The sequence below is a fragment of the Mirounga angustirostris genome, unplaced genomic scaffold (assembly GCF_029215605.1).
Source record: "Mirounga angustirostris isolate CCGP_5_RB_7025 unplaced genomic scaffold, mMirAng1.0.hap1 SCAF_15, whole genome shotgun sequence".
Classification (NCBI taxonomy): Eukaryota; Metazoa; Chordata; class Mammalia; order Carnivora; family Phocidae; genus Mirounga; species Mirounga angustirostris.
The window spans coordinates 16,211,364-16,236,763 of NW_026991723.1; positions in this window are offsets into that span (position 1 = coordinate 16,211,364).

Genomic DNA, 25,400 nt, shown 5'->3' on the forward strand with positions numbered 1-25,400 from the left:
AGACCATGATGACGCTGTTCGATTTTGGTCATGGCTTAAGTTCAGTGGAAATCATCTCCCATGCTTTGAATCTAAATATAAGGAGATGGGGGAGGAGAGGGGGTCTTCCTCAAGGTAGTTGAAATGGAATACATGAATGTCTCAGGGTTTGTTATGACCTCAGAGGTTGGTTTAGCATATATGGCTAGACAGAGTCAAAAGCACAACCCAGGCTGAGTATACAGAGGTAGGCTGGCTACTGCACCTCCCAAGTCAGGCTACACTACAGGCCCCAGACTGTATACACGAGACCTAAAAGCAGCCAGGATTAGCCCTTTCATTTGTACCCGTGGAGGCTGCTGCAGGTTAGGTTTCTTGGGAAACTGACTCAGAAGGGATTAGTGTGCAGGAAGCTGTTGGGGGGATGCTTTGTGACCAGTATCTATAGAAGAGAAAAAAAAGACAGGGCTGAGCAGAGGGAGAAGCTGAGCCGTGACGTGGTCTCAATGAAAGCCTCAGCTGAATTCTTGGGAAGTTCCAAAGACAGAGTTGATTTGGGAGCTGTCCCAAATTGGGAAGAGAGGCCAGACCTTTGTTAACTGTCCCCTTCCCACACCCTGCTCATGTCCAGCCCGATGTGTCAGCTAAGGCAGAGGGTTCATTAAGGGGCTCCGGGCTGTGCTGCTACCCTGCCTCTCAACCACAGAGGCAGAATTCTATCTCTGCTCATGAAGGACTTTCTTAGGCTCTTTTTTTTTTTTTAACTAATTTGACATATTTTCAAAGACTATCTTTGAATAACTTCTTTTTTCAAGATTTTATTTATTTATTTGTCAGAGAGAGAGCGCACAAGCAGGGGGAGCAGCAGGCAGAGGGAGAGGGAGAAGCAGGCTCCCTGCTGAGCAAGGACCCGGAAGCGGGACTTGATCCCAGGACCCTGGGATCATGACCTGAACCAAAGGCAGATGCTTAACCTACTGAGCCACTCAGGCGCCCTTTGAGTGACTTTTTTACAGTCCAGTATCAGCAGGGGTCCCATCTACATAATTTAACCAATCACATAACAGTCCTACTTGGCCAATCTTAGCCTTTGAGGTGCCCATTTAGCATCACCAGCACAAAGAATGCATCATTCCCAATCAAAAGCAATTCCACTCTATTCACTGGAAGTTATCTAAAACATGTTTCATTAGTCATCTTATTAAAACATCATCTGTACCATTATTGCCTATTGGAAGACTCACTGAGACCAAATCTCAACAACCCCCACAAGCAATAACCTAGACTATAGGAGAATAAATTCAATAGCTTTAGACAGAGGAACCAAGGATCAAAAGACAAAATATTGTGTCCAAATAGAATTAACCACAAATCAGAAGGAATCCGTGTTCTTCACTTCTTACTCTATGCCCAAAGTCATTATGTTGCTTCTGTGTAGAGTTCACATCCCCATTTAAGGAGAAGAAAAAAATGTAGAGAACAATAATCATAAGCATATAAATGTTAGAGGTATGTCTTTGTATCCCAGATTTTTTATCATGAAAGATTTTTTATTATTTTCCACCATGTACAATAAAACTCTACATAATCATCCACAGTCAATCAGCCAGGGTGATACAATTATAGCAAACAAGAAAAAAAAATATATTTCATTAACCTTACAGCTCTCTCATGCTAGTAAATGTAGGACTTCTGGTACGCTTTTTGACTCATGGAACACTACATCAAAAACTAATGATGTAATGTATGGTGATTAACATAATAAAAAAAAAAAGAACAAAAAGCAACTCTGGTCTTGTCCTAGCTACTTTCAAGAACCTGAGAATTTGAAAACACTGGATCAGACACGTTTAAGAGGAGATATCTTTTATGGCAAAAATCAAGCCTTGCCTCTTCCTTTTTAGTTTACGTAAGTACCCTTCATGAATATGAATCCCGCATAAATAAGTTAACATAGTCAGCTGTTATCAGGAAAAAAAAAATCTTTGAACCTATATTAATCTAAGAATTTTCTCACCCAATTCAGTTCTAAAATGAGTATTGAAGAAAACTCATTCAAAAAATGGTAAACTTTTCAGTAAAATGGTTCAAGTTTCATTTCACTCCTTGGTCCCCAGGCTCTAAACATTTGCTAACTTTTGTGTGCATGTGAAAGTTTAGGATAGAGGGAGATCATGCACCAACCTATAGACAAAAAGAACAACGGAAGCAGGCGGAGATGACATGTTTTGCTCGAACTGCTTCAATTAAAGCTAGACCCTATGCCCAGAGGTTCAGTAACTCTGCTCCCTGCTACAAAAATGTCCTTCTTTTGACATCAGCATTGTTTCCTAGCAAAAGCATTCCACTGAGATTTGCTGCATCTCATCAACACCATTCCATCTCCTATGTTAAAAGTGCTATTAAGAAAGGTTTGCAGTGTCTAGAAACTGGAAGGGGCTGTGCACAGGCTATTCCAGCAGCTTAGCTATCGCACTGGCACATCTCCAGCTTCTCTGCTAAATACATAATTAAATCTCACGGTCGACATGGTGTGATTCATTCCCATAAAGTGTGAAAACAAACAACTGTGCATGCGCTGTCCCCAATTTCAAATTCAAAACAAAAATATCCTGGAATCTTCTATTTCCCTTAAGTTTCAAATGTAATTAGACCGTTTTTTAAAGACAAGTAGTCTTCCAGTTTCCATGTGTTAAATCCAATCTGTCGGTTACAAATGGGTAGGGGGGCAAACGACTGCAAAATGTAACATCTTGGTTTCCTCTCTTTATAATCAAGTGCTCAAATTGACTTTTTTTCTCCTAGAATTACCAAAATGCCATTGCTCTCTCATGCAGAGCCTTTGTTTATTTACCAGTTTACCGCTAAGAGCAAATGTTCACAAGTAAGTAATCAGACCCTCCAAGTGCTGTTTACTAATGCAAACTTACAAACGGGCAGCAGTGTGACAAAGAGCAGCCGGGATGCTGGCTTTGGCTCTATTCCATAGCCCTAAGTCACACGGAATTTAAAGGAGATGCCTAGCACCTCTCCATAGACGTCACTACCAAGTTCTTCTGGAGGGCAGCAATTCTTTTCATTCTTCCAAATAAACTTCACATATAATAAACCAGATTTTCCCTGCTGCTACTCAGAAGAAGTTCAGTGCATGAGGGACTAGAGTAAAAATTTCAATCCACAAATAGATTTCTACAGTACATTTGTATTAGAAGACCTCAGAATAAATCAGTAAATATTTCTGGAAGAGAGGGAAGTCAGGAAGGTATTTTTCTTCTCAATAAGTATCAATTTTGTGGCATAAGTCTAAAATGAACAATCCAAGTAAACTGAATATAGATTTTAGCTAATATATAAACAGAAATTTATGGCGGTTAAGTGCATTTTATGCAAATGTGTGTCATCTACAAGCATAGCATATATATATATACACACACACGTCTTCAATGACCAACAATTTTCCATCACATTTCTTTCATACTTCACATCTGATTCTATTCTACCATATCTACATACTTCTTTATGCTATATTATATATACATACATATATATATATATATATATATATATATACACCTCCTTATACTATAGTAATTTACTTCCTTGACACTTTAGCCATACAGAATTTATCTTCTCAAGCATGTTATATACATCCCTGCCTCTATAATTCTGCTAATTCTATTCTCTCAGCTGAGAAGGCCATTCCACAAATTGTCAAAACATCTCCCTGATCATTTCATAGCCCAACTCAAATGCCACCAACAGCTAAATGTTTGTCACCTCATAACCCCTCACAGTATTTTGTTTGTGCTTCTCTAGTTGCAGCGGTATATTTTTTTGATATATCGGTAAGTGCACTGAGATGTCTTTTTCTCTCCACCAATAAAACTGTAACGACTGATGACAAGAACTATGTCTCATTCATCTTTAAATCTTTTTCAGGGCGCCTGGGTGGCTCAGTTGGTTAAGCGACTGCCTTCGGCTCAGGTCATGATCCTGGAGTCCCTGGATCGAGTCCCGTATCGGGCTCCCTGCTCGGCAGGGAGTCTGCTTTGCCCTCTGACCCTATCCCCTCTCATGTGTTCTCTCTCATTCTCTCTCTCAAAATAAATAAATAAAATCTTTAAAAAAAAAAAAAAATCTTTTTCAAAGCCAAGGGCAGAATTTTAAATTTAGTCCCTACTCAAAAATAAATAAATAAATAAATAAATACTGATTGAACAAAGGAATAAATGAGCTAATATCACTAAGTATATTCACTGTAGAAAAATATTAAATGAAGAAGAGCAACACTAAGGACATTTAAAAACAGCCATAATCCATGTGTATATTGTATATGCTTCTATCTTTTTTGCGTTGTATGTACAAATAGCGTAGATTTGTATTTTCTATTTGTCAAAATATATTTTGTCTATTTTATAACCTACTACATTTACTTAACAGTGCCAGGTATCATGACTGAGTGTGCCATTATACATTCTTCTTACATATTATATGCATTTATATAGTATTCACTATATGGACACAGCATCATTTAGACAATACTCACCTGTTAAAAATTTTTATTGTTTTTCATTTTTCTGTCTTCATCTTCCTATCTTAAAAAATTGTAATGTTAAAAAAACAAAACTAAGTAAACTCTAAATATCTTATTGGCTTTATTCAACAATTTATGAATTTTGTAGCATTCAATCTAACAGAGAGAAAGGAGCTCCTAGGAGCTGTACAAAATGAAAAAGTTTTATAGGCAGAAGGGAGCAGGAACAAGGAAGTTATATTAGACAAAAAAACAAAAAACAAACAAACAAAAAAACCAGGTTGGTTATTGGAAGATCACTTTCTTTTAGGGGAGGGCAGGGGTCTATCAGGCATATTATCTAACCAGGGCTGATCAGGTAATTCCTGGTTGGTTTTAAGTTTCCATTTCTAGGAGAGCCAAAAATGTTATGCAGTTAGGTCCTGGTTTGGAGATTTGAGGCTTAGCATAAGCAACTCCATTTTGAGCCTGTTGTTTTTGTTTTGTTTTTAACAATAATACAAATAATTTTCCACCACCACTAATTCCATTGCTTGAAATTGTAGATATCACCACAGCCTCTCTCACATGGACTTAGTCAGCAGGCTACTAACTGCTCTATTTTCTTTCTTGGTTTTCTTTGGAATATTCTCAAGTGAGCACACAGAATGATCTGTCACATGTCAGATCATATCCCCTATCTACTCAAATGTCTTTCTGTTTTACTCAGAGTAAAAGACAAAGTCCTAAAAAGAGACCAGATGACTCTTTGTAACAGCACTCCTACTCTTCCCCCTCATTATTTTTCTGGTCCCATTTCCCCCCTTCCACCCTGCTTCAGACAAGCTGGTCTCGCTTCTCTCCCTCAAATATTCCAGAGCTTCAAGCCAGAGCCTCTGCACCTGTTGCTCCCCACCAGGGTCTACGTATCCCCAGACTTAGCTAAAGAAAATTTTTCTCCTTTGAACTGCATTGCATTTTGTTCATGTTCATGCCATGACAGTGTAAGTACTTCACCCTCTCCCCTCTTTCACATCTTTACTGAAACAGCAATTCTTAGGCCTTAAAAATCAGTCTCGAGGGGTGACTGGATGGCTCAGTCGGTTAAGCAGCTGCCTTCAGCTCAGGTCATGATCCCAGGGTCCTGGGATCGAGCCCTGCATCGGGCTCCCTGCTCAGCAGAGAGCCTGCTTCTTCCTCTCCCTCTGCCCCTCCCCTGCTTGTGTTCTTTCTCCATCTGTCAAATAAATAAATAAATTCTTTTAAAAAAATAAAAAATCAGTCTCTATCACAAACTCCACACTATCTCTTCCATAGACTCACTGCCATCCTGCACATCTAATTTGCTTAGTGTCCTTCTCCTTAAACTATGAACTACGTTTTATAAGAGTAGAGTGTCCCCAGTTCCTAGAATTTTATATCTGACACATACATGATACTTGATAAATACTGGTTGAGTAGATATTATGACTAACAGACTTTAACTAAACCTTTGCCTACCTTCAAGATTACTTCTTCTCGATGGCTCTTCTCTCAACTATGTATAATCAAAATAAATGGAGGCTTGTCTTTCCATCTCTAACAACATCTGTATTCTTTGGCATATTGAATGCTCACAGCTAGCAGACTACTCAGAAGTGCACACACACACTTTCCCCCCATCGTTTTATTGTATGGTTAAGAAGAATCACTTGCGTTTGTTGCCAAAGCTGTTCATGCCCATTGCATTTGTTATAATTATACAACTTCATTAAATATTCATATGCCAATAGACTATGGATCTGAAAATAGAGTGCATCACTATGAAAACGCTATTGAAGTGTTTAGTAAGACTCAGTAAAGGCAAATTGCTCAAAAAAAAAAAAAGATGCCAGATTTGATAATAAAATATTTTTAAGTTAACCATAAAAATATAGGAGGAGTTGCACTCATCGCTTTAAAAAATGCTTTTAAGTGCTTAACTCCACCCTCCACCTAAAAAAACTCTGGAAATTACAGATGATTCAATATGAGGCTAATTTATGAAAGAGAAATAAATCATAAGAAACTTCAATCACCAAAAACATGACCTTAGCCCTAATTGAAATGTACATTTTCCATGTTTGAAGTTAAAATAAAATGGGCATAGTTATAGACAGATATATAGACATAGATATACTTCTTAAAAATAATCAACTGTTGTTTGACTTACCACCAGTAATAACAGTAATAATAGATTTATATAATCTTTCTGCCTCTTAGTTTTATTATCAACAAAATGGAGAAAATACTAGTTGCGTTGCCTACAATGAAGCTCTATTGTGAGAATAAAATAAAGATACCTATCACAAAGTGCCCTGGAAAGCTATTAAAGATGTAAGCTGCTGTTATAATTAAATGGATTTAAGGAAAAGCTGAAAGTAATAAAAGACACCTTTCCTTCCTCATTCCCCTTAGACATATTCTTTTCTGGAATTATCGAGGCATTTTCACATAATACTGTTCTAAACTTGAAAATTCAAATGCATCAGGCATTCCAAGCATAACTGGAACAAATTCAAATGAACATCAGATTTCCATTTAAATCCAATTTCACTCACTTTCTCTTTCCTCTGTTTCAAGTCTCAGAACACCCTTTCCTCTTCTAACCAAGCTCTTGTCTCAAGAGTCAAGGAACTCACTTGGGTCAACTTCCTGCCTGGGGCAGTTGCCATCTTCAGGGGTTTCATCCGTACCTGCATACCAAGGAGATTCCCACAGCAGAGCCTTGGCAGTTTGCTGAGAGGAGTCCTGAAGTGCTCCATGAATGTAAATGACCTGAAACAATAGGACTGCAGATAAGGAAGGGGGCCCAGGTTCCTACCAGTCCAATCATTCCAACCTTTCCATCCATCGCCTGAACTGAACAGGTGGCAAGCAGACCCCACCTGGCTGGGGAGCAGCTCTGCCATCCTTCTGCGTGGGAAAGCCACTTCATCAACAGTGTGACAATGAAGCTCACGATGTACTTAGGTTCTGGTCTGAGAAAAAAAACGAAAGAGTTCCACAGTTTTCCCAAGGACTCCGACAGGACAGGCAGCAGACCTGGTGGGCTGGGCGTGGGCTTGGGATTCAGAGCTTTACTACTCAGCTTGTGATTTTGCACAAATTACTTAAATTTGATTAGTCTCAGTTTCCTCGTTCATAAAATATGTACAAAAATGCTTGCCTCAGAGTGAGGGGCTTATTTTTTGTTTGTTCGTTTGTTGCTTGTTTTTATAATTAAAAATAACATATTTGCATCCATTAGCCAGGATGAGTAGATCTTTACTTTTATTATTAATTATGATGATGGTATTTTAAAATTCTTTAACTTAAAGGTAAAACAGAGCTTTGTGATATTTCAAACTTAACAGAGAGAAGTTTCTCTTCTTTCAAATAAGGGGAAAAGATGTTTGTGTAACGTGAAGAAAGCTTTGTGCATTCTCTTTTCACACTTTGTCACACGTAGGAGTTCACTTATATATGGATACAGCACCCTTCCTGGCCATGTCGGGTAAGGAGAATGCAGCTGTTACAGAAATATTTTAAATAATAGATAACAGCAAACGTGAGCGGTAGGCTTACAGTTTTCATGTTCTGAACCTTAACTCTGTTCTCAGTATCCACAAGCCCCAGATGTTCAATTAAGCCTCAGAGAAATTCACTTTCTAGCTCTTTATTTGGATTAAAGATTTTACATAAATAAAGGTTTGAATAAAACAATCCCTAAAAAATATCTCATAATATATCAGGACATCCCACATAGTTTGCGTACTGTAAATAACATACTTCCTAATAATTTTAACAGAACGTCTTCTAAATGATGTGTCTGGTTTTTAAATTACCTAAACAGATGTCAATTAATTTAAAAACCAGAAACAAATCACTGTAACAATGTACAGTAGGTATATATAATGCCATAAGTTTTAAGTTTTCTAAGTAGCTTTAAATAGCTGCTAAGAAAACAATTATTCACCTTCTATTTTTAAGTAACTGACTGAATACAAAAACTTACCTTTCTCCCAGAGACAAAATCTGTTTCTAAAAATGTTTTCCAAGAAGAAAAAATGTCTTTTTTTTTTTTTAGTAGAAATTTAATTAAAAAAAGACTCAAGCAAATCACACACCAAGTGAGGGGGAAAAACAATGGTTGATTCAAAGGACTGTTGTGTTTGTATCTGACATTTAATAGATTTTTGTATTTTGTATTTCAGCAAAGCTGAAAATAATCATTTCTCATCATCTTTATCAGAAACACCAGAAGGCCAAGCCACATGCAGAACTGGTAATTGAGTGTTAAATTGGGTGGTGGTCATCCCTTCGGGGGAACTCATCTATTGTCAGATCCTCAAATCTTTCCCTCCCCTCTAGGTTCCTAAGTTCCTCTGTGACATATTTCTTTTGTATCTAGTGTGTTGAGAATTTTAAGAGCAGCCTTGGTTTTCAACTTGCTATAAACTGCATTATACCCTTCGACAGATACAAGAGGACATTCAATATTCTATAAATACAAGGATATATAAAAGGAAAGCAAAGAGTTTGGGGAGATAGAACTTTAAACATACTTTCAAAGCATTCTTGTGTTTTGAATAAGGAAGAACTCAGACTCTGGGTAATGTTAACTATAAAGCTCATGAGAAGAGCATTAATTCTCAAGAAGAAATTATAACTACCTTCCAGGTTTAACAACTAAAATGTCTTCCTATCATTTTGCATAATACTTTACACAAATTCTGAAGCTTTTGGGGGGGTTAACAGTTACCAGAGTTGCTTCAGAGCATAGATACAATCAGCTTCCAATCTTATAATGGATAAACAGTGATTGAACTGCTACTTTCGGAAATACTACTGAGTAAAATAAAGTAGCTAGCCTTAGTGCTTGCTGCCTTGACCTTAAAGACCATCCCATCATCACTGAGCAGTACAATACTTCATACAATGTGTTTAGAGAAAATTATTGTATACCTTCAGTATATTCATACCAAAGAAAACTCAACCCCACTGAATATATTAATAAATTCTAGCCTCAGAAGCCAACACTGCATGCAGATTTTTAGGGTACCATTTACAGGTAAAGGAAGTGTAAGTATGAAGAATGTCTTCGATTTTCCCCATTCGCTTCAAATTGTTTTATCTTTAAGAAAAACAAAATTCTTTTTTTTTTTAATGAATAAACCCTTTATTATGAGAACATGACGTGCTTAATTTCTTTCATTGATGTGATCTGAATGATGCTTAGAATATTATTTTTTGTTGGGGCACCTGGGTGGCTCAGTCTTAAGCATCTGCCTTCGGCTCAGGTCATGATCCTAGGGTCCTAGGATCGAGCCCCACATTGAGCCCCACATTGGGCTTCCTGCTCAGCGGGAAGCCTGCTTCTCCCTCTCCCACTCCCCCTGCTTGTGTTCCCTCTCGCTGTGTCTCCCTCTGTAAAATAAATAAATAAAATCTTGAAAAAAAAAAAGAATATTATCTATTCTTTTAAACTCCAGCTCAAATTCTACTTCCTTCAAAAACCTTTTTCTGAAAGAAATCATTTCTGTCCCCATGTATTTTATATCTTTCTCTCATTTGCACGCTATTATTTACTGATCATTTGCTAAGTAAGTGATTGCATATGACCTGCTGCCTATAAAGATCAAATATACACTAAGATTAAATTATAACAAGTATATACTTGTTTACACACATTTTTAGTAATATACAGAGAAAAAATTATACAGCATATACAGTAGCAAACATTAGGTACTTGCATTTATCTCAGAATTGAGATGTATCACATCTTTTATCGCACATTTCAGTCCACAAAAAAGCCCACAACCTTGCAGTGAAAGCATTCAATTCCTTAGCAATTCTGAGTGTTCAAAGACTGCACAAGACTTCATGAAGAATGACATCATTTTCTTAAGCACTGCTGGATCCCCAGTATCTCCTACAGAGCCAGGTCTTAAATGCAAAATTGATATTCATTAAAAGTTGAAGTACTATATTATCTCATTTAAACTTCAAAAAATATTAAAAGGAGACATTATTTTCATTGGCATTTATTTTACAGACAAAGCAACAGAAATAGACAAGTAACCTGTTTGAGAAAATGCAGGTAGGGACTTAGAAGATTCAACAGATCTTCCTGGCTCTAAACCTTGCTTTAAACTATTCCACTATGTTTCCTATTGTAATAACTACGCATCCCTCTTTTCTTTTTTTTTAAGATTTTATTTATTTATTTGTTAGAGAGGGAGAGAGCACAGCAGGGGGAATGGCAGGCAGAGGGAGAAGCAGGCTCCCCACCCAGCAAGGAGCCTGACACAGGACTTGATCCCAGGACCCTGGGATCATGACCTGAGCTGAAGGCAGACCCTTAACGCACTGAGCCACCCAGGTGCCCCTTTTCTTTACTTCTTTGTATTAGAGTAACATAAGAGCAGGAGTCTTGTCTTTATAACCCTATTATGTGGGACCTTATATGTGTAAGCATCAGTAAATATTGCTAAATTAATGTTTGAATTAATGAATCAATTGATTCTAATGCATTCAATAACAAATTTACTAGTATCATAAAGCAAGTAGTATTAAAAATAACTAATATTTGGGGGTGCCTGGGTAGCTTAGTCGGTTAAGCATCTGCGTTCAGCTCAGGTCATGATCCCAGAGTCCTGGGATCAAGCCTCTCATGAGGCTCTCTGCTCAGCAGGGAGCCTGCTTCTCCCTCTCCCTCTGCTGCTCCCCCTGCTTATGCTCTCTCGTGCTCTCTGTCAAATAAATAAATACACTCTTGAAAAAAAAAAATTGATATAAGTAAAAATAAAATTTGCATTTTCCTAACAATAAAATTTGAATTTGCCTACTTGTGCATGCTCTCTCTCTGTCAAATAAATAAATAAAATCTTTTAAAAAATAATAATAATAAATAATATTTGATGAGCTCTATGTGCCAGGCTTTTATTTTTAATTACTTCTTATTTTGAGATCATTGTCCATGCATAGGTAGTTGTAAGAATTAATAGAGATCTTATACCCATTACCCAGATGTTCCCACAGTGGTAATATCTTGCAAAACTATATAGTATGATGTCACAACTAGGATATTGACATTGATATAGGCAAGGTACAGTGTCTTTCCATCACAAGAGTTGCCCTTTTATAGCCACACACCTCACACACCTCCCATCACCATCACCACCACCCCATCCTATATTTAAGCATGATTCATCCAAACTATTCATGCATCCATAGTTTCTTCCTTTTTGTTACTGAGAAGTATTCCATGATAGAAGTTTATCACAGTTCGTTTAACAATGCGAATTTGTATTAAACATGTCTTTTTATAATCATGTTGTGACAACCAGGTCCTTATTGATCCCGGGGAAAATTCTCCCCACCCTCCGAGGCTAAACAATTCCTAGAGATAGTGAACATCTACCTATCTGCCATACCCCCACGTGCACACTTCCTCTATCCAGCACTTACACTGAAAACCAATATTCCCCCTGCCCTAATCACCCCACGGCCAGGTACCAGCCCCTACATCCCAGAATTGGCTGAAATTATTAAAATTGGCCAATCTTAAACCTTTGCATCACCTTTCCTGTTCCTTCCAACAAGAACTACCACAAAGACTTGCTCCTTTTCTTCCCACGCCCTCTGCCGCATGACAAACCCTGGGAAGCCTGAGCCAGCGATCCTGCCTCTCATGACTTTTGAACTGTCCCAGATCACTGGCTACGCTGAACCGCACAGCACATGCACGTGCATGCAAAGTACTCACTCATTCAGCAGGCCTTGGTCCGCAGGGGCTCTCCAGGACTGTGGGTCCAGTCCAGCCAAACTACCTGGATATCTTGCTCTTGGAGGGCCCCCTCCCGCAGAAATACGATGGGATCCTACGGCTGCAGCAAAAGTGGCGACAGGCAGTCCCCGTCTGGTCACGCTGCCGATCTAGCTTTCTGCAGGAACCAGGGTTCCCACTGCCTCTCATTCCAAGACACCGGTCCCAACAAGCAGAGCTTCAGAGTTCCCGCGATACCTGGCTTCAGCGGGAACAGGAGCCTTTGCGCACGTGCGGTCTTGGACCTCGGCAGATGCCTGGCTTCCCTCAAGAGCCCACAGGAGTGATCCGGGTCCTGACGAGGTACGGGTCCCCGCTGGTCCATAATCCCCCTCGCTCCAGAGACCCGAACGGAACCGCATGCGCAGTGCACCCTCCTGCTCCAGGCTCTCTGCCGCCGCCGGCGCCGCAGGATCAACGGCGGCTCCCAGATGTCTCTTTTTGCAGGCTTCCCCTCAGCAGCCCCACCCTAGCCGGCGGAGGCAAGATGTTCAAGTTCTCCCCAGATCTACCTTTGGGGTGAATAGGCTCTGTTGGTGAGATTATGACTCGGAATTAGTCAGATCCTTGGGTCCTCAAGAGCCTAACCAGTGACCCTAGGATGAAACTTTTGGAGATCCGGGGCTCAGAACTCCGGAACGTGCATGCGCAGTGCACGCCAATTCGCCAGGCCCGGGGAGGCTGTGGCCTGCCTGCCTAAGCGCCTGAATATCCTCCCGGGTGCAGGGGGGCCTTCCTCCAAATGGGATCTGATGCTGCACCTGCAAAGGCGTAACTGCAGGGCAAGGTATGCCTGCTCTTCTTGGGAAGTGTGAGAAACAAACTCTCTTTTCAGTGGCAGTCATCTCCTGATCTGTTGGCCTCACCGTACCAGAATAAGAACAAGGTTGTTTTAATCCGGGGCTATTATGGATAAAGTTTCTATGAGCATTTGTGCATAGGTTTTAGTGTGAACCTACGCTTCCATTTCTCTGAGGTAAGTGCCTAGGAGTGCAATTTCTGAATTACATGGTGGTTGCACAACTAGACTTCCATTTAAATGCTTACGTAACCCTTACAGCAACACTATGGTGTTGTTATTTTTCCCACTTGGCAAATGATGGAATTGAGGCACAGAGAAGTTCAGTAACTTACCTAAGATCTTACAGCTAGTAATTAGAGTAAGGACTCAAACTCAGGCAAGGTATGTATATATTCCAATGCTCCCAGTAAGAATAAACATTTTATTATGTGATATAATATGCTAATTGTTAATACCAATGAAAATACCGCGTCCCTTCCCAGCATCTCTTGGTTAACGTGGTTAAAAAAAAAATTCTTAGGAAAACTTAAGGATCTCATGGAACCAATTCGTGTCTTGGGAGATACCACACGATAGCTTAAAGAATACATTTGGACAAAGTTCGTGTAGAATTTATATCTCTTCTTCATATTGCAAAATTTTTCAAATTCCCCTGTCATCACCATATTAATCCTATAATGAACACAAGGGCCTTATTCTGAAAGACGAGAGCAGTGGAGATGTTTGTCCTCATGGAGTGCCCTTATCATAGTCTCTTGATATCATACCTTAGGCAACAGTAGAAATGTCCCCTGCTGGATTCAAGCAAGAAGTTGGCAGCAGGGCTCACTTAAATCCATACTTGTTCTTCCCAAGTTTAATGTCCAGAACAAACAGCTAAGAAATGAAGGATTTCCACTCTAACCAAAACTGCACAAATGTTACAAAAGGGATATAGGCTATCACCAGATGGCCTTATCCTTAGATAATTAAGCAAGATTTTAGAGGTCTGTAGGAACATTTTCTGTGGGATCAAAGGTAAGGACAAAACAACTCAAGTCAACTCATGCATCCTCTACCATCTCAAAAAACAAAACATTACAATTTCAACTGAACTTCAGACCTTTGCAGATCTCTAAACAATCCCATTCTTCTTCCCTAGAGCTAACCACTTTCCTAAGTTTGGGGTTTATCATTCTGATGCATATTTTTATTCATATTATATTCCTATGTTTTTATTCCTATATATGTTTAAGAAAAAAAATATTTATATATATTTGTTTAGCAAAAATGTCATTACAGAGGTATTAATTTTTATATACATGGCTTCTTTCTATCCGTATACTTCTCAAACTTACTTTACCCACTGGAAATTATACTTCTGAGTTTTATGCTCATTGGTGCATTATCTCTATGTTGGTACATTGTCTCTACTTTTTTTTCTTATTTCACTGCTGAATAATGCTACATTGTATTGTACTTCAATGTATTGAGTCATTCTGTTTTTAGACACTTAGATTGTTTTTGATTTTTACTATTACAGTGTTTCAATAAATATTCATGTATATCAGATTGAGCAAATGCACAAGAGTATCTTGAAGATATATATACCAAATGATTATCATTGCTGAATCATAGATATATACCTATTCATCTTCACCAAGGAGATCCTTAGGATCATAACAAAAATCAGATGACACATTCAAGGTGGATATTTTAAGGGGAATGTAATAAAAATTATTTAATATGCATTATCAAGGTTTAGAGACATAGGAAATAACACAGTACTCTGGAATTAGCAAGAACAGCTAGCTATCACTACTCTTAAGCCTTAAATAGCAAAGGGAGGAAGCAGTTTTAAGGATCTAAAAAATGTAAATCCATGGAGAGAGTTCTATGATAAGATCTATGGTGTAAGGGATAGAGTACAACAAATACATGTGAGAGGAGCAAGAAAATAAATACCATAAACTCACTTCCCTCTCATCCTCCGATTTTCAGTTGAACCCAACTGGAAGCCAAAGGACCTGGGAGACTTTCCATATAGGATCAGACTCATAGGGCAAAAGGCTGGGCAAAGAGAGTGGATCAGGAGGCATAACCAGAAAGTTTCCAGCATAATAAATGCAGCAAAATTGCTTTACAAAGTAATTGTATTATTTTACACGCCCACCAGAACTATGTGAGATTCCACATTCTCATCAATGTTTACTTTTAGGCATTTTACTTTTTGCTAATCTAAAGGGTGTGGAATGATACACTATACGCATTGTCCTTGTGTCTTTTGTAGGTAAGCAGCTTTTCTTATGTTTATTAACTATTACTATTTCCTCCTCTCAGATTTCTTCCTCAGATCTGTTGCTCATAGTTTTTCTTAAATTAACCATCTTTTTTTTTTTTTTTTTTAAACATACCTCCAATGACTTCTAGGTTTTTCCCTACTTCAGTTTGAATGTCCCTTTCTTAATCTGCCAAATACACTTGGTTCAACTTCGGACATCCCCAGTGGTAACTGCGTAACTGCCACATATTATCCATTTTTCCTGGTCTTCATGGCAGGATCTGAGTAGTGATACTGTGTGTTACTGAAGCCATAGCATTCCCATTAACTCTGCATTCCATCCATGTCTCAACTCAATTATGCAAAAAACGAAAACTTATGTGTGCTTTTTTTCATATGTATATTCTCGTCAAGAAGGTGCACTCTTTTCCATTTAAGAAATAGGAATCTAGTTGAAGGAAGAAGAAGAGGAGAAGGGAAAGGAGGAAGAAAAAGAGGGGAAGATAGGAAGAGAAAAGGGAGAAATTGAGCCCTTTGAACACTTCCATTGAGATGCACAGACATATTCTTTACCACTGGCCTTAGCTCTACTGGTACTCACTAAATAGGGATTGGTTGCTTCTTTTGAGAGATTTACATTTAAATGATCAAATAGATAAGCTCTAAAGTGCAGAGAGGTGGAAAAGAGTAGTTAATACCTTTGATGAGGAGTTCTCAAATAGCAGTACGAGAAATCACTTTGGCTACATTAAACATGTTCCTATTTGCTCTACAGTTGAGCATTGAGTCTCAAGGTGTTGAACAATGAACTATGTTGAACTATGAAATAATTGAAGAAAAAGTTTGAAATCAAAAAGTGCCCACATTTCCGGGCACCTGGGTGGCTCAGTTGGTTAAGCGACTGCCTTCAACTCAGGTCATGATCCCAGGGTTCTGGGATCTAGCCCCACATCGGGCTCCCTGATCCATGGGGAGCCTGCTTCTCCCTCTCCCCCTGCCTGCCGCTCCCCCAGCTTATGCTCTCTCTCTTTCTCTCTGTCAAATAAATAAATAAAATCTTTAAAAAAAAAAAAAGTGCCCACATTTCAGTTTGAGCCTTTTGAAATAAATATACCGTAATGTTTTAAGAAAACTGATCATAGGAGAATCTAATCAAAGATTTGACCAACATTAAAAGATGACAGCCTCTAATATTCATTTTTACTTCGTTTCTTACTCTCTCCCTTTGAATGTTGGATCCGAGGTTAATGGAGAGCTACCAGGTTGCCAGGAAAAATTATAATAGTTCAAAAAGTTTGCATGTAACTTAGTGACTTTTTATTTTCAAATACACAGTTTTCTCTTTAATTAGGCTGAAAAATGTGATCATTTTCTCAATGAAATCTTCTTCACCAGAAAAATATACTATGTTGGTGTGAAATGTTGGGGCTTGGGAGCAAATGGTCAAGAAAACATTTTTGAGACCTCTTCAGTGCAAAAAGGGTGGTTTTATTAAAGCACAGGGACAGGACCCGGGGGCAGAAGAAGCTACGCTGAGGTTGTAAGCTGTGGCTGATTATATACTTTCAAGTTGGGAGGGGGTTAGGGATAGCATAAGTCTCTAAGGAATTTGGAAGCAAGGTTTCCAGGATCTTGAGGGGCTAGCTGTTATTAGGAAAAGGTCATTTACTACTATCTAGTAAAACCTTAATCATGAGACCCTTCAGATATATATCAGTTAGCCATAAGCTTGGAGGATGATTGTTAACATATATCTTAGGGGAGAGGGAGTGTAGGGATAAAGAAAGTTTCCAAAGGAATTTTTACAGGATCCTGGAGGTTGGGCTAATGTTAACCTAAGGTTGCTTTTTGCCTCTAGCAAAATATTAACATTGAGGCAGCTGAGCTACAAGAAGATCACTGCCTATCTCAAGTACTTGTCAATGGGCTATAAAAGTTGTAAGGAAGTTTTTTTTTTCTTTTGCCTTTGTTCTCCACATCATAAGTATTTCAGATTATTTTAAAAGAGCCATTTGCCTATTCCTTGAAGGCATCGCCATATTATGTGTTTTAAATATCAGTGCTACAATTAAAGCCAGAGTGAAATATTTTATCAGGAAATCCTGGAAGATATCTGAGATAAAGACAAAAGCTATGAAAATAATACAGCTGATAGAGCTGAAGCATCTAGTGTAGCTAAAGAATCTTTAGAGGGAAATTGTTATCTCTAATTAAAAAATAAAAGCAGACATCCATTAAATAACAAATAATATAGAAAATCAATAAGGTCAACAATTGGTTCCTTAAAAAGACTAATAAAATTGATAAAAATCATCATAATATCCCGCAAGGAAAAGAGAAAAAAAAGCACAGATTTCCAATACCAACATTAAATGAAACGTAACTATAGATCCTACAGACCTTTAAAAGATTAAAAAAATATTCTGAACACTTTATGCTAATAAATTTAGCAATTTTGATGAAATAGAAATTTTTTTTTTAAATCGATTTACCACAGTGCCTGGGTGGCTCAGTTGGTTAAGCTTCTGCCTTCAGCTCAGGTCATGATCTCAGAGTCCTGGGATCCAGCCCTGGTTGGGGCTTCCTGCTCAGCGGGGAGTCTACTTGTCCCTCTCCCTCTGCCCCTACCCCGTTCCTGCTCCTACTCTCTCACTCTGTCTCAAATAAATAAATAAAATCTTAAAAAAAAAAAGAAAAATCAATTTACCAAGTCTGATACAATAAAAATAGATTATCATGAGGTACCTGGGTGGCTCAGTTAAAAATCAATTTACCAGGGTGCCTGAGTGACTCAAGCAGTATTAAGCATCTGCCTGCCTTCCACTCAGGTCTTGATCCCAGGTCCTGCGATTGAGCCCCACATGGGGCTCCCTGCTCAGTGGGGAGTCTGCTTCTCCCTCTCCCTCTGCCCCTCCCCCCGCTCATGCTTGCGCACTCTCTCTCTTTCTCTTTCTCAAATAAAATCCTTAAAAAAAAGAATAGGTTATCAGAATAGATCTATATGGATTAAATAAACTAAATTTGGAATTTAAAAACTTAACAAAACTCAGATGGCTTCACTGGTGAATTCTATCAAAAATTTAGAGAAGGAATAATGCCAGAAGAAGAAGAGGAATAAACACTTACCAACTTATTTTATGACAGCAGCATAATCTCTGATACAAAAGACAAGAACTTATCAGAAAAGAAAATTACCACAAATATCTCTCATGAACATAGGCCCAAAAATCCATAATTAAATATTGGCAATTCAAATCCAGAAATATATTAAAAAGGATAAAACATAATGACAAAGTGGAGTTTATCCTAGAAATGCAGTATTTATTGATTTAATACTTAAAAATCAATAAATATGATTTATGACATTCACAGATTAGAGGAGGAAAATCATATGATACAGATGCTGAAAAAGCATTTGGTGAAATTCAATATCCATTTATGGTTTTAAAAAAACTCTTAGCAAACTAGAGATAAAAGAAAACTTAAAACTGATAAAAGTCATCTATATAAAACATATAGCCATTATCTATAAAAAATTAATTATAACTAACATTAATGTTTAAATTTTGAAAACTTTCTCCCTGTAATCTGGAATAAGACAAGAATGTCCTCTCTCACAAAATTCTACTGAACATTTTACTAGAGGTCCTACTCAGTATAATAAGGAAGTAAAATAAAAGCATTGTGTTAAGGGGCGCCTGGGTGGCTCAGTTGGTTAAGCGACTGCCTTCGGCTCAGGTCATGATCCTGGAGTCCCGGGATCGAGTCCCGCATCGGGCTCCCTGCTCGGCGGGGAGTCTGCTTCTCCCTCTGACCCTCCCCCGTCTCACGCTCTATCTCATTCTCTCTCTCTCAAATAAATAAATAAAATCTTTAAAAAAAAAAAAAAAAAGCATTGTGTTAAGATAGAAAAGAAAAAAGTGAAATTGTTTTTATTTAAAGATAGCATGATTATCTATGTAGAAAATCATGAAGAATATATTAAAAACTACAACTAATAAATTTAGCAAAGTCACAGGATACAAAGTTAATAGAAAAATTCAGTTGTATTTCCATATTCTAGCAATGAACAGCTGTACAATGAAATTCAAGTATAGTAGTATTTACAATGTATGCTAAAATACACTCAGTGATAAATTTAACAAAAACATTAAGACATCTGCAAAATAAAATATTGCTGAGAGAAATTTAAAAGGGCTTGGAAGTCTAAAGACATACCATATTTGTGAACTCAGAAGATTCAGTATTTTCAGGATGTCACTTGTCCCCAAATGCATTTATAGATCCAGTGCACTCTGGAGCAAAATCTCAGCATGATTTTTTTTTTTTTTTTTTTTTGGTAGGAATTCACAAACTTATTCTGTAGTTTATTTGAAAATGTAAAAAAAAAAAAAAAAAAAACTAGAATAGCCAAATCTATCTTGGAAAAGAAGGATTGATATTAGAGGGATACATGACTTCAAAATTTATCCAAAAGGTAGGATAAATTGTAATTTATCCAAAGAATATGATATTAGCAAAAGAATAGAGAAATATATGAACAGAAAAGAATAGAGTGTCCAGTAAAAAATCCACATATATATGGCCAGATGATGTTCGCCAAGGAAGCCAAAGCAACTCAATGAGGAAATGCAAATCTTTCAACAAATTGTTTTGGGAAACGATATCTATATCTATATATTTTGACTCACATCTCATACGAAAAATAATCCAAGATACATCTTGGATATAAAAAGTGAACTAAATCTATAAACCTTATAGAAAAAAAGAAATATACAGACTATTTGTGTAATGTTGGGGTAGCCAAACATTTCTTAGAGAAGAAACAGAGAATGCCAATCATAAAGCAAAGAAATGATAAAGTTTAATTCATCAAAATTTAAAAACTTCTCATCAAAAGAAATAAAACACTGAGGAAAAAATAAACTATATGATGGGAAAATACTTACGATTCATATATCTGACTTGAATCTAGAATATACAAAAAGAACTCTCCCCCTCACACACAAAATGGAAAAATGGATTGAATGGACACTTCATAAAATAAGATCTATGAATGGACAATAAATACTCCTATGAAAAGTGGCCAACATCATTTGTCACCATGAAAATTCAAATTAATGAGATGACACTCTAGTACCACTAAAAAGCTAAAATGAAAAAGACAAAAAAGAGAATAAAAAAAGAAAAAGAAATAAAATGAAAAAGATAGCACCAAATGTTGATGAAGATGTGGAGCAACCAGACTCTCAGATATTTCTGATAAGAGTGTAAAACACTAGAACCGTTTTTGGAAATCCTAGCACTTTCTTAGAAAGTTAAACACATCTACCTTACAAGCAAGGATTTCCACTCTTAGATATTTATCTCAATAAATGAAATCATATATTCACAAAAGCCTTGTATAACAATGTGCATAGCAGTTTCTATTTTTGTTATAATAACCAAAAACTGGAAACAACCTGTTTTTCATTAGTAGGAGAGCTGACAATCAGTGACCTATTCATACAATAGAAAACTACTGAGCAATAAAAATTAGCAAAGTAATGATATTAACAAATACATGGATGAGTCTCTTAAAACATTTTGTTGAGTGGGGAAAAAAAAAGCCTTATGTAAAACAGTGCATACTTTATGATTCCATCTATATCAAGAGCTAGAATAAGCAAAACTATGCCGGGATGATAAAAATGTTAAAAACCAGAACAAAAGGCCAAATACTGGAGTTGCTTATGCTAAGTCCCACATCACCAAACTGAGACTGAACTCAGTTACTGTTTTGGCTCTCCCAGAAATCGAATCTTACACCCCACCACCACCTTGGCTTAAAAAACATATTTTCTCATAATTCTGGATGGCAGAAGTCTGAGATCAAGGTGTCAAAGAAATGGAATCTTAAAGCAGTCAGTCAGGAATTGCCTGATAAACTGTAGATAGATAATCTGTCTGATTGACTTCTACGATCCCCTAAAGGAAAGTGACCTTGCAGTAACCCACCTGCTTTTTTGCCTACTATAACTTCCTTGTTCCCACTCTTTCCTGTCTGCAAGTCTTTCATTTTCTTTTTTTTTTATTCTTATGTTAATCCCCATACATTACATCATTAGTTTTAGATGAAGTGTTCCATGATTCATTGTTTGTGCATAACACCCACTGCTCCATGCAGAATGTGCCCTCCTCAATACCCACCACCAGGCTAACCCATCCTCCCACCCCCCTCCCCTCTAGAACCCTGTTTGTTTTTCAGAGTCCATCGTCTCTCATGGTTCGTCTAACCCTCCAATTTCCCCCGCTTCATTCTTCCCCTCCCGCTATCTTCTTTTTTTTTTCTTAACATATATTGCATTATTTGTTTCAGAGGTACAGATCTGAGATTCAACAGTCTTGCACAATTCACAGCGCTTACCAGAGCACATACCCTCCCCAGTGTCTATCACCCAGTCACCCCATCCCTCCCACCCCACCCCCCACTCCAGCAACCCTCAGTTTGTTTCCTACAATTAAGAATTCCTCATATCAGTGAGATCATATGATACATGTCTTTCTCTGTTTGTGCAAGTCTTTCATTTTGTATGGCTCCTCGGAGCTCCTTTCTATGTGCTAGATTGGATGCTGTGCAATTCTTGAATCATTGAATAAAGCCCATGAGATCTTTAAAATGTACTCAAATTTACTTGAATTTTGTTTTTTGACAGTCTTGTGGCAGTGATAGGACTTGAAGGAAACATCTGACAGCTTCAGAGACACGGAGAAACACAGGCATTGTTATCTGCACACCTTTTGAGTTCTTTCTCCTGGTTTCCGAGGGCCATGGTAAGTTCTTCTCAAATCTGAGCTCCGCTCTCTTTGTGTTGATCAAATTGATCCTGATCAATTTGGCTTTCCAGTCCAGGATTAATGGGTCAGTCTAGACTGACAAAAGACTAACAGATCACCAGTCCTTAGCCCTTGGTTAGTCCACGTTCCAGTCCAGGGCGGCTTAGCAGATCAGCTTGAGCTGGCAGACAGTTCCACCAAGAACCCTGAGAATTTGGCTTGGCAACCACCAAAAATATGACTGGACAGAAATGTAGGTTGTACATGATTTGCAGCTAGGGATCTACAGACTCTTGCCAGTTTTTGAGGGAACTGCCTGTCTTTTTTCCTTCGGGCTATCTTTGGGAGTTGCTCTGGATCTCAGGAGGATAGTATCCTTAGCACTCTCTTTGGAGTGGTTGAGTATCTTGAGGCCAAGGGTTGTTCAATACTGCAAAAAATATGTAATTTGTCCTGGATGAACCTGAGAAGATATTTGAAAGGTTTTTTATAAGTCCCTCTATGGTCAGAAGCTGGCCAAATTAGAAGCTGATATTCAGAGCTTGATAGGAACTGTGTTTTAGGCATTTATCCCTAAGCTATATGAAAGTATAACCCAAAGGAAAAGAAAAACATTCCAAAGGCAAGCAGCTCTAAAATCTGGAACTTAGGAATCTTTGGATTTCCATCTTAGTTGGAGATCTTCTCCCTGATCTAAAGAAGCAAATGGAGGTAATGTAGTTGGGTGGGTCAGCCCATGATGCCATTCAAGTTGTAACCCAGTTCCATGAGGGTTTAAGAACCACTGTCCACATCTTATAAATGGAGTCTTTACAAGAACAAAGATGCAGCTCTGGAAGTTCAAAGTCCACCTATCCCTTTTACCAATCCCCAAACCTCTCCTATTTACCTCAAAAGGAGAATTACCCCTGTGTTGTAGTTAATGAAGAAGATCCATAGTCATTTTATGCCGGATGATTTTGTGGTGTGTCTGGCATTTTCTATACAAATATGATCCTCACTGTCTTCCAACCAGAATGATCACCAACCTCTGCAAAGGGATGGGTAACATGGATGCCAAAAGGCAGGGCCAAGTTTTCAAAAGGGAAAGAAAGGAAAGAAAATTTGCTTAAATATGTAAACAAGGACTTGGTGGGGACCCAAGACTTCTGTTGTGCAGGGTTTGAAAGAGAGGATTTGACTGGGACAAATTTCAGGGCCCTGAAGGTATTTGTATTCAGCCCTTGAAGTTCTTGCTGGAAGGTCAGTGTGAATCCCTGGAATGCCTGACTTTACATAAGCTGTCTCCTGCTGAGCTATTTGCATAATTAGTGGCAAAAAGGTAATCTTGCTACCCTCTTCAATTTTGACAATAATATTTTGATACGAACTTTTAAAAAGCATTAATAGATTAGCCTTAGTCTACAAATGATAGAAAAATGGAACAAAAATTATACTGCTTTAGTATCTCAATAAAATAAAACAAGATAATGTAATTACCACGATAAATTTTATGTAAAACCATTTTCCATTCATGGGTTATACATTCTATCCACAATAGATTAAATAAAACCAAAATTAAATACCAGCATGGATAATGTTGTATCAAAACTTCATCTTAAAATATTAAAAATAAAAGATCAAAAATGAAAACTAAAAAATTCAAAGCTGATTTTTATTCTATTTTTCTTACTATGCATTAGTCACTCTTCTAAGAGTTCTACAAATATCCATTCATTAAAGTTGGTCCTCCAAGCAGATCATTTGATTTGAGGAAATGTAGACAAATGACTGATCAACTTAAGACTTATTTTCTCCTTATATCAAGTGTCAGTAACCCATAATTATTATTCTAGTATTCATTATCACTCTTTCTCATCTGATGTAGTAACAGGAATGGTAATTTGACTAGTGATACCACTTAATCTGAAAGCCCAAGAATATAAATGTTCATGTACATTTAAGAACTTCAGATGAAAATCACTAAGTAAAGATTTTACATTCAGATAAGATTATGTAAAGGAAGTTTCAAGTTGGAGATCCGTTCTATAAGACAGTTGTTTCTTTTACCAGGTTAAAAAAATTTTTTGTTGTTTTTCTCTACAGCCAGTTTCCACAGGGACAAGATAAATATCTTCTCTAAAGAAATAATCTCACATTTTTTAAGATAAATGTCTACCTTCATTATCTTAGGAGGATACAAACATATATGCATAGTAACAGTTTTACCTATTTATAACAGGCTTCCAAACTGAAGTGTTGCTTCCATTCTTCTTTGGAAAATAGTTATGTAAGCCTGGATAATCCAATACACCTTGTCCATCTTAGAATGTATAAACAAGAGATCCCCAATAACACAGATCAAAACAATAGTTTTGTTGTTTTAATCTGCAATATGTTGTTACAGAAAATATCTTGATTGGTACACATACTTAACTTTATAAAATTTATGAAGGATAGGGCAAGAGAGATTGAGAGAGGACTTATAACACACTGGCTTAATTAGGTTTTTTTCCTTTAATTTTTTTCTTTATATCTCATGAATTTAAAATTAAATGGTACCTTTATTACCTGACTTGGAGTCCTCTAATGTCCATTATAAATATAGCAAAGTATCATTATAATATTAGTATTAATATTTTGGTATTCTAGGCTTTGGTGATATAGGGTCCCCTTCACTATACATCAGTAGTAAAAAGAAAATAGTTTAAGCAGGTTGTAAACTCATTCTCAGGATAAAATTAAAAGGCAGTTTTATAATTTATATATCAAAACATTTTGAAGTCTTAATACATGGTAGGAAAGAATATTAAGCTCACCAGATATTCCATGTGCTCCTCTATGTTTCCCAGTTGGGTCCACAGACTAGTTTGACCAGTACATGTGCCACTTTTGGGTGAAAGCAGTTAAGAGTCAGTGTGTCTCCATCATTCCTGTCTTCTCCTACCATGGAGACCTTGGAGACTACCCAGTCCTGATAGCAGAGCTGAAAGAGAGAGAAGGGCCTTTATTTTGTTAAAACACTGAAATTTCAGGGTGTATCCATTACCACAGCATAAACTACTCAATCATGTATAATGCATAATAATTTCATGTAATATATATAAACTGAGGAAGATAAGAGAAATATATAAAATCAGGAACAAAAATAATGAAGAGATGAGTGAGTATATAAGCTGTGATCTGTGGGGGAACGGGGACAATAACAAAAAAGTCAAATCTA